Consider the following 10,826-nt stretch of genomic DNA (forward strand, 5'->3'; position numbering starts at 1 on the left):
ATAACATAGTTTGGTACAAAGTATATTGTAGATCAAAAATTATTTTAAACTGGGAAATACAATGCAGCCTGGAGAATGTATTTTTTTAATTAATTTTTTTATTGAAGGATAATTGATTTACAGAATTTTGTTGTTTTCTGTCAAACCTCAACATGAATCAGTCATTGGTATACATATATCCCTTCCCTTTTGAAACTTCCTCCCACCTCCCTCCCCATCTCACCCCTCTAGGTTGATAAAGAGCCCCTGTTTGAGTTTCCTGAGCCATATAGCAAATTCCTGTTGGCTATCTATTTTACATATGGTAATGTAAGTTTCCATGTTACTCTTTCCATACATTTCACCCTCTCCTCCCCTCTCCCATGTTCCTAAGTCTATTCTCTATGTCTGTTTCTCCATTTCTGCCCTGTAAATAAATTCTTCAGAACCATTTTTCTAGATTCTGTATATGTATGTTAGAATATGATATGTATCTTTCTCTCTCTGACTCACTTCACTCTGTATAATAGGTTCTAGGTTCATCCACCTCATCAGAACTGACTCAAATGCATTTATCTTTATGGCTGAGTAATACTCCATTGTGTATATGCACCACAACTTCTTTATCCATTCATCTGTCCATGGGCATCTAGGTTGCTTCCATGTTCTAGCTGTTGTACATAGTGTTGCAATGAACAATGGGATACATGTGTCTTTCAACCCTGGTTTCTTCAGGTTTCCTTCTATGCCTAGAAGTGGGATTGCTGGGTCATATGGTGTTTTTGTTCCTAGTTTTTAAGGAATTTCCATACCATCTTCCATAGTGGTTGTATCAATTTACATTCCCACCAACGGTGCAAGAGCATTCCCTTCTCTCCACACCCTCTCCAGCATTTGTTGTTTGTAGACTTTTTGATGATGGCGATTCTGACCAGTGTGAGGTGATATCTCATTGTGGTTTTGACTTGCATTTCTCTAATAATGAGCGATGTTGAGCATCTTTTCATGTGTTTTTAGCCATCTGTATGTCTTCTTTGGAGAAATGTCTGTTTAGGTCTTTCCCCCACTTTTTGATTGGGTTGTTTGTTTTTCTGGTATTGAGTTGTATGAGCTGCTTGTATATTTTGGAAGTTAATCCTTTGTCAGTTGTTTCATTTGCTCTTATTTTCTCCCATTCTGAGGGTTGTCACCTTGCTTATAGTTTCCTTGCTTATGGTTGCTTATAGTGCAAAAGCTTTTAAGTTTAATCAGGTCCCACTTGTTTACTTTTGTTTTTATTTCTGTTACTCTAGGAGGTGGGTCATAGAGGATCTTGCTTTGATTTATGTCATCGTGTGTTCTGCCTATGTTTAATTATACTTGTCATCCCAGGTAAGGTGGTCAGATCTCAGATCCCCTTTCTTCTGTTGAGTCTTGGGAGAAAATAAGTTAATGAGAGAGAGGCATTTTTCCCTTTTAGGGTAGAGGAATGAAGAAGTCAGTGCTGCCTGGATGGCTGGAAGTTATTTAAGGAGAGTTATGAAAGTTCTGAGCTCGGGAGTTTTTGTAGTTGACATTACATCCACTTCGCTATGGTGACCCCTACTCCTTTGGCTCCGCCCATGGCTGCCCAGTGCTGCCAAGCATGATCCAGGAGGTGGCAGTAAAACCCCGTTCACTGTAAGCGATTTTCGTCCTACGGGGAAAAGTGCTAAAACCTGTGATGAGTTTCACTTGAGGGGTATTATCTGCCCTTTTGTCCATGCCATAAATGGTCTTCTTTCCCCATTTTTAAGGGCCCAGTGTTGAGGATTGCTTAATCTATTTGATTTGGCAAACAGAGAAGACGGCAGCAGAGAATGAGACAAGTAGATAGCATCACTGACTAAATGGACATGAACCTGAGCAAACTCCAGGAGATAGTGGAGGACAGGAAGCCTGGTGTGCTTCAGTCCATGGGGTTGCAAAGAGTCGGACACGACTTAGCATCTGAGCACGAGGGGCTCTAAGAAGCATAGAGGGAGCCGAAGAGACCCAAGGTATGTGGACTTTGTCTCTGATTGGATCAGGTTCTCCCCTAAGGTCAGCAAGTTGCTGGTGATTCAGAGGTCAGTGAAGCAGAAGCAGGGGCCGGAGGAGAGCTCTGCTGGTGGGAGCATTCCTGTGGGGAGGAGGAGCTGTGGATTTCACTGAGAAGCCTGAGTAAAAGAAAAGAATTTGGAAAATTATGAAAGTAAATTTGCCTCACAATGATGAAAGGTGAGCAGAAGGGTAAAGGCAGAGTGGCAGGAGGCGGATCAGCCCACTTCAAAGAATGCTAATCCCAAAAGAGTGCTGAACATCTTTGGAATGAATTGGAAATACAGTTTCCAAGTGTGATTTACAAGTAGCCAAATGTAAGCTGATGCTCACAATGAATGAAAATTGGAGAATTAGTCTGCACTGGCACTGGTAAGGATGTGGAGAAAAGGGAGCCCTTGTAAACTGCTGTTGGAAATGTAAATTGGTGCAGCCGCTACAGAAAACAGTATGGAGGTTTCTCAAAAATCTAAAAATAGAACTACCATACACTGGCAATTCCACTCTTGGGTATGTATCTGGGGAGAAAAAGCAAACCAAAAACATGAAAAAAATACATGCACCTTAATGTTCACAGCAGCATTATTTACAGTTGCCAAAATACGAAAGCAGCCTAAGTGTCCATCAACAGATGAAGAATAAAGAAGATGCGGTACATATGTACGTGCTAGGTCGCTTCCCTCATGTCTGACTCTTTGCGACCCTGTGGACTGTAGCCCACCAGGCTCCTCTGTCCATGGATTCTCCAGGCAGGAATACTGGAGTGCGTTGCTGTGCCTCCTCCAGGGGATCTTCCCGACCCAGGGGTTGAACCTGCATCTCTTAAGTCTACCTGCATTGGCAGAGGAGTTCTTTACCACTAGCACCAGCTGGGAAGCCCCCAGTACATATATATTCAGCCCCTCAAAAAAGAATGAAATTTTACCATTTGTAGCAACACTGTTGAACTTGGAGGGCATTATGTGAAGTGAAGTAAGTCAAACAGAGAAAGAAAACTACTGTATTATATCACTACTACTACTACTACTAAGTCGCTTCAGTCGTGTCTGACTCTGTGCGACCCCATAGACGGCAGCCCACCAGGCTCCCCCATCCCTGGGATTCTCCAGGCAAGAATACTGGAGTGGGTTGCCATTTCCTTCTCCAATATTATATCACTAACATGTGGAATTTCACTAACATGTAGAATTTTAAAAAGACAACAAGCCAGTGACTATAACAAAAAGATTCACAGATATAGAGAATAAACTAATGGTTACCAGTGGGGAGAGGGAAGGGAGGAAAGGTTATATAGGCATAGGGAGTAGGAGCTACAAGTTATTAGGTATAAAATAAGCTACAAGGATACATTGTACAACATGGGGAATAGAACCAATTTTTTTTTAATGTATTTATTTATTTTTTGGCTGCTCTGGGTCTTTGTTACTGCATGCCCGCTTTCTCTAGCTGTGGTGAGAGGGGCTTTGCTTGTTGCAGAGCCTGGGCTCTAGGGTGCTCAGACTCAGTAGTTGTGGCTCATGGGCTTAGTTGCTCTGCAGCATGTGGAATCTTCCCGGAGCAGAGATCAAACTCGTGTGCCCTTTAGCACCAAGCAGATTCTTTTTTTTTTTTTAAATTATGGCTGCATAGGGTGTCAGTTGCGGCACGCAGGATCTTCATTGCATCATGCAGGACCTTTGCTCCATGGCATGTGGGATCTTAGTTCCCTGACCAGGGGTTGACCTTGTGTCCCCTAAATTGCAGGGTGGATTCTTAACCACTGGACCACCAGGGAAGTCCCAGCAAGCAGATTTTTAACCACTGAACCACCAAGGAAGTCCTAGCCAATATTTTATAACTATGGAGTATAACTGATCACTTCATGGGAATTAGATGGGGAAACAGTGGAAACAGTGTCAGACTTTATTTTTTGGGGGCTCCAAAATCACTTCAGATGGTGATTGCAGCCATGAAATTAAAAGACGCTTACTTCTTGAAAGGAGAGTTATGACCAACCTAGATAGCATATTGAAAAGCAGAGACATTACTTTGCCAACAAAGGTCTGTCTAGTCAAGGCTATGGTTTTTCCAGTGGTCATGTATGGATATGAGAGTTGGACTGTGAAGAAAGCTGAGCACTGAAGAATTGATGCTTTTGAACTGTGGTGTTGGAGAAGACTCTTGAGAGTCCCTTGGACTGCAAGGAGATCCAACCAATCCATTCTAAAGGAGATCTGGAAGGACTGATGCTAAAGCTGAAACTCTAATACTTTGGCCACCTCATGCGAAGAGTTGACTCATTGGAAAAGACTCTGATGCTGGGAGGGATTGGGGGCAGGAGGAGAAGGGGACGACAGAGGATGAGATGGCTGGATGGCATCACCGACTCTATGGACATGAGTTTGGATGAACTCCGGGAGTTGGTGATGGACAGGGAGGCCTGGCGTGCTGCGATTCATGGGGTCGCAGAGTCGGACACGACTGAGTGACTGAACTGAACCGATAACCTTTAAAATTGTGAATCACTGTATTATACATCTGTAACATATAATATTGTACATCAACTATACTTCAACTTTTAAAAAAGTACCTAAGCATTGTAACCCTTGTTTTCTTTAGAGTTGGAAGCAGCTCTCTCTAGATTATGCAGCTCTCCTGAAAGTTTGTAATTACTGCTATCAAAATTGGATATCTCCTGTTATGGGCTGAACTCATCCCCTTCAAATTCCTATGTTGAAGCCTTGTCCACTGGATTTCAGAATGTGATATATTTGGAGACAGTACCTTAAAAAAGGTGATGGGAGTTAAAATGAGGCCATTATGGTGGGTCCAAATCCAATTTGATTGATGTCCTTACTAAGAGAGTATGTGGATACACAAGAGAGACAGCAGAGGCACACAGGCACAGGGAAAAGGCCATGTGAGAAGGCAGCTAGTGTGTGACCATCTGCAAACCAAGGAGAGAGTCCTTTGAGCGAACCCACCCTGCTGACGCCTTGATCCTGGACCATCAGCCTCTAGAACTCAGAGAAAATAAGTCTCTATTATTTAAGCCACCCAGCCTTTATAAAGGCAACGCAAGCAAGCTAGTACACTCCTCCAAATAATTTTTGAAATGCCATAAGGTAACATTTACAAAAGAAGTTGGCTCTTAGTTTTTCATTTTTAATCAGTAATTTAGCTAATCCCAGTGTTGGAATGTGCCATAGCCCAATCACTCAGACCCAAACTTCCTTCCTGGTTTGAATGTCCCTTGCTGACACCTGCTGCTCACAAATCCCCAGAACACACCCCCAAACTGTGATGAAACCACGTATGAGAGTGCTGCCGCCTTCTGACTTCCCTAAAGTAGTTGCTTTTATTTTCCAGAGGAGGAGTAAGTTCTGTGCAGAGAAGAAGTTCTGGATAGAAGGGCCCCTTCCTTAAACTGTGTGATACTTTGTCACATTGATCCCAAAGCAGCTCTGCTCTTTTCAGAGGCTCCTAAAGGCTTCTTTCTTTTTTTTTTTGGCCTTGACTCTGCGTTATTGACCTCAGAGCAGCACCCTTTGGATGCAGTTAAAAAACCAAACATACACAATGAGATTGGAACTGGATTTAGGCTGATGCCACCTGACACCAGGAAAATTTCTGCAATCAAGGTAGATTTATATAAAATGCTAGGGGAGAAAAATGAGGCAATCTGGTGCCGAGTCCATGAGTAGCCAACTGGCAGAAGAGCAGTCAGTAAAGGAGTGGACAGGTCATGCCTCTTCCTTGTAAGTACGATTGCAAACCGCACTGCAGTGGGTGAGCGGCAGGATGAGTTTCTCATCAACTATTTCCCATACAAGTGTTGTCTCTTGTCCATTCCACTTCTGCACGTGGACAAATTTGCCTCCATCCAGCATCACGGTGGACTTGACTTTCCTGTCATCTGCTGTTGTCTCATTGAAATTCACTCCCAGCTTGAAGCTAACCTCCCTATTCTGAAAGACGCTTTGTGTTTTTATGGTGATTGTGTCCACATTCACTTCGATGACTGTGATAGGCTTGGTAATATTGGCCGCCTGTTTGGTAGCAAAACCCACACCAAGAGACTTCATGTAGTCATCGAAATTCCTGCTATCCACTAACTTCCAGGTACCCATGAAGGTGTCCACTGTGGTGAGGCTGGGCTAGGCTGGGAAAGAGAAGACAGAGAATGTGTGCAAGGACTCTGGGACCCTGTTTCTTTTTTTAAAAAAATTATTTAAAAATTTACTTTTGGCTACGCTGGGTCTTTGTTGCTGCACAGACTTTCCGCTAGTTGTAGCCAGCAGGGGCTGCTGTCTAGCTGTGGTGTGAGGGCTTCTCATTGCCGTGCCTTCTCTTGTTGGGGAGCATGGGCTCTCTGCTCACAGACTTCAGTAGTTGTAGCATGTGGGCCAGTAATTGTGTCCTGGGCTTTGGAGCACAGGGGCTTAGTTACTCTACAACATGTGGGATCTTCCTGGACCAGGGGTCGGAGCCCCATCGTCTCCTGCGTTGGCAGGAGGATTCTTTGCCACTGCATCACCAAGGAAGACCTTAAAGTTTCTTTTAAAGACATTGGCAGGGGCCCTTCCCTGGCATCCAGGCACAGGTTTGATCCCTGGTTGGGGAACCAAGATCCCACATGCCATGCTGAGTAACCAAAAAAAAAAAAAGACATTTTGATCATCATCTGGTGCTCATCACCCAGCTCCAGTTCAATCCAGGTGATGGTTGTGGAAGGACATGCCATCTTATATCTTTTATTTCTCCCTTTGAGACCCCAACCTCCAACTGAATTCCCTCTCCTTACCCAATTAAAAACTGTCTTCCCCAGATACCAGTGAACATGAGTTTCAGCTGAACCAGTCTAGATGCCCCATAACTCTTATAATCAACATATGAATCACTACAAGGTCGGTCATACTGTGGGCTGTAGGAATAGAATTTTATGTTTAACTTAGCTTCAAGGCAAGAATAAATACATGGTTAATTTTCTGTGAATTTACTCATCTGTGATGAGTAACTATGTACATGATACAACAGAATTAGTTTTTACCATACAGAGCAGCAAACAAGATCTTTTAAGCACCTACTTTTACAGTTTCAGTTTCAAAAGAACACACCCAAACATCTTTCCCCATATGGGCGTGACTACCACTCTTTAAATTCTGGTAATTGTATCATGCCCAGATCAAACCAGATCAGTTGCTCAGTCGTGTCCGACTCTTTGCAGCCCCATGAATCGCAGCATGCAAGGCCTCCCTGTCCATCACCAACTCCCGGAGTTCACTGAGACTCACGTGCATTGAGTCAGTGATGCCATCCAGCCATCTCATCCTCTGTCGTCCCCTTCTCCTCTTGCCCAAGTCACTAGTTAAAAATTGGACATCATGCCGACATATTTTTAAACATTAAAAAAAAACAAAAACAAAAACTCAGAAGACAGAAAAATTCCAAGGGCAGAAAGTGTTGGGATATAAATTTTTTAAAATAAAATTTAAGGACAAGAGGGATATGATAAAAAGCTACTGGTATTACCAACTCCACCGTGTCCGACTCTTTGCGACCCCATGGACAGTAGCCTGCACCAGGCTCCTCTGTCCATGGGATTTTCTAGGCAAGAGTACTAGAGTGGGTTGCCATTTCCTTCTCCAGGGAATCTTCCCGACCCAGGGATCAAACCCAGGTCTCCCGAATTGATAGACAGATGCTTTACCGTCTGAGCCACCAGGGAAGGCCCACATTACCAACTCAGGGCACAGTTCAGGAACAAGTATGAATTATCATACATGGTTTTCAGATCTTTCCCTGAATTTTTACTGATTGTATCTTGTAAAAGTCCACCCTTTTCTCTCCCACCCCAGGTTTTGCTCTTAATTCCCAAACTGATTTTAGCTAATAGATTCTACTCTACTACTGGATTATTTAAAAAGCATAAAGAAACCTTGGACTGAAGATACAACAAATTATCTAACCTTAGTAAGAGTACATGGATTCTGTTTGCTACCAAACATTATAGTCATTTTACGGTGACCACAAAAGACTGTTTGCTTCTTGTTACAATGACTATGAAAAGATACAGTAAGCAGAGGTTTTGTTTTCTTCATACTGACCACAAACACAATAAAACCAAAAGAAGATGTGTTCACTTGGCAGAACTCAACATAAAATTCCTTTAAAATTACTGCATTTCCACTTTGCTCAGAGTTTTTAATCACAAAATATCTCAGTGAACAAAAATATGAGTTACATCTCATCTTGAGTGTACACCAGAATCTTAGGTACTTTTAAAGTCCACGTAGGCGTAGCCCCTCCCACAAGTCAAGTGCGCCTTCTTGGGGGGAGGAGGGGTAGCAGGGACAGCCTAGCCTGCAGGGCACTGTCCTCCCCAAATGACTGTGACCACTTTCAGTGCAGTCATTGCACTGAATGCAGGATATTTCCCCCAAGATCTTCTTTTTAATCTTCCTTCTTTTTGTACCCGCTCCCCAGTCTCAACTGTCATCTCCCTCATCTGTTTCCTGAGACCTTAAACAGGCCAGTTCCTCCCCGACAACTAAACCCCTATTGCTAGGTCCTGTGTTGTTTTTAATAATGTCTTTTTAATTTCATTTTGAAATAATTTCAAGCTACAGAAGAGTTGCAAGAATGATATAAAGAACTGCCATATGCCTTTCCTCCAAATATATCAATTATAAAAACATTTCCCCACGATTTTTTTTTCACTCTCCCTCCCAGCCTCCCTCCATGTTCCCCTTTTCTCCCCCATCTCCCTTCCCCACCTTCCTTCTCACACACACACACACACACACACACACATTTTTTCCCCCAAATAATTTAAGACAGTTGCATAAAACATATTCCTTTACCTTCAGATTTTTATCTAAGGATCTTTTCTTACATAAGTATCAAGCTCAGAAAATTTAACATTGATATACGGCTACTACTTAAAACATGGTTCACATAAAAATTTTCCAGTTGTTCCAATAATACCCTTTATGGCAATATCTCCCTTTCCGTCCCAGCTCCAGGCCATGTTACATTTAGCTGTCATGTCTCTTTAATCGTCTTTACACTTTGTCTACCCTGACATCCACATATTTTGGAAATTACAGAGCAGTTGTTTTGTAAATTTGGGTTTGCTGGATTGCCGGGGTCCAGCCCCGGTGGATCCAGGGAATTCGAAGCGGGGACGGCGTCGGTGAGGATCAGGAAACAACTGCTTAATTAAACGTTAATTAAGGATATAAAGAGTAATAGAATAAGGATAGCTCAGTGAGGAAATTCAGTGGAGAAAAGAGGCTGAAATAAGGATAGCTCAGTGAGGAAATTCAGTGGAGAAAAGAGGCTGAATAATTCAGCGAGAAGGTGAGAGAGAGAACAACATGGGGAGACCAAGTTTCGGTGAACAAGGCCCGCACTTTATTTTCCAAAGTAGTTTTTATACCTTAAGTTATGCATAGAGGATAATGGGGGAAGAGGTAGAGTCATGCAGTAAGCCAGGCTTTCTTCCTGCAAACTTATCATACGCAAAAGTTTAGGTGATTTGCATCATCTTCTGGCCCAGAGGCCTGTTAACATTTTAAGACCCTTTCTTCAGAAAACTTATTTTTCTCTAAAGGTGACTAGTCAGGTGCCACCCTCCAAAAGCATTAAAGTTGCATTCCTATAGGGCAAAGGTGTGGTGGGCTACAACAAGAAAAAGAATTAACTTAAGGGTCCAAGGTTACAAACATTAAAACTACTACTTACACCAGTCATATTAATCAATACACTGCCAGGGACACAGCAGGTAAGGGATATGGAAACTTAGCAGCAAACATTGGCCCAACAAGTGAAAAACCCTTCACCAATACAATTTCTAATCCATCTTGTAACTACTCAAAGGAATCTGTGTTTAGACAGTTTAGAACATCTCCTGCCTCTCACAGTTGGGAGGCTCTGAACAATCACATGTGGCCGAAAAAACCTATTCAGGCAGGCTAGAGGATTTCCAAAGGAGTTTGTAGGTTGAAACACTGTCACACCCAGGAATTATTAACTGGAGCTGTAAGCTAACTCTTTTTTCAGAGAGAGGTAGTGGGGGACAGCCCCCCGTAAAGTCAGAGGTGTAGGTGAAAGCACAAGCAGAAAGTAGGCAGACTCTGGTTTTGGGGGTAGATGCTCGAGAATTTCCAGGGGGACTCCTGAGGCTCCATCCCGCCTTTGCGTATGCCGAGCCTCCTTCCTCATGACCTTTGCCATGGGCGGAGTTTCTCACGCTGGCTCCCAGCAGTGATAGAATTCTAGTTGAGCTATTCCAGATCCTGAAAGATGAGGCTGTGGAAAGTGCTGCACTCAATATGCAATATGCAATATGCACTCAGTATGCAATATGCCGAGTCCCAGCACTGGATGATTTGATTCAGGTTAAGCCTTTTTAGTATAATTAGAACTTTAGACTTGCATAGGCTATTTCTGCCACAAAGCAAAAGACGTATTAAAGCATGTATAAAAGATGCATTAAAACAGTCACATGTTCCCAACAGACTGCCATTGCTGCAGAAGCAGACAATCCCATCTATATGCTGAGAGGAACACCTGTAAACTAGTTCATTTTGACATATTAGTACTTGAAAATGATCCCCCTAAGTCAATAAACCTGCTACTGCTGCTGCTGCTGCCAAGTTGCTTCAGTCGTGTCCGACTCTGTGTGACCCCATAGATGGCAGCCCACCAGGCTCCCCTGTCCCTGGGATTCTCCAGGCAAGAACACTGGAGTGGGTTGCTATTTCCTTCTCCAATGCATGAAAGTGAAAAGTGAAAGTGAAGTCGCT

General features: G+C 43.0%; 1 pseudogene; it reads right to left on the reverse strand.

The window, feature by feature from the left end:
- Positions 1–5,759: 5,759 nt before the first annotated feature.
- LOC104987304 lies at positions 5,760–6,146 on the reverse strand (annotated as a pseudogene).
- Between the last annotated feature and the right edge of the window lie 4,680 nt (positions 6,147–10,826).

This window comes from Bison bison, unplaced genomic scaffold, assembly GCF_000754665.1.
Source record: "Bison bison bison isolate TAMUID 2011002044 unplaced genomic scaffold, Bison_UMD1.0 scf7180017864092, whole genome shotgun sequence".
NCBI lineage: Eukaryota > Metazoa > Chordata > Mammalia > Artiodactyla > Bovidae > Bison > Bison bison.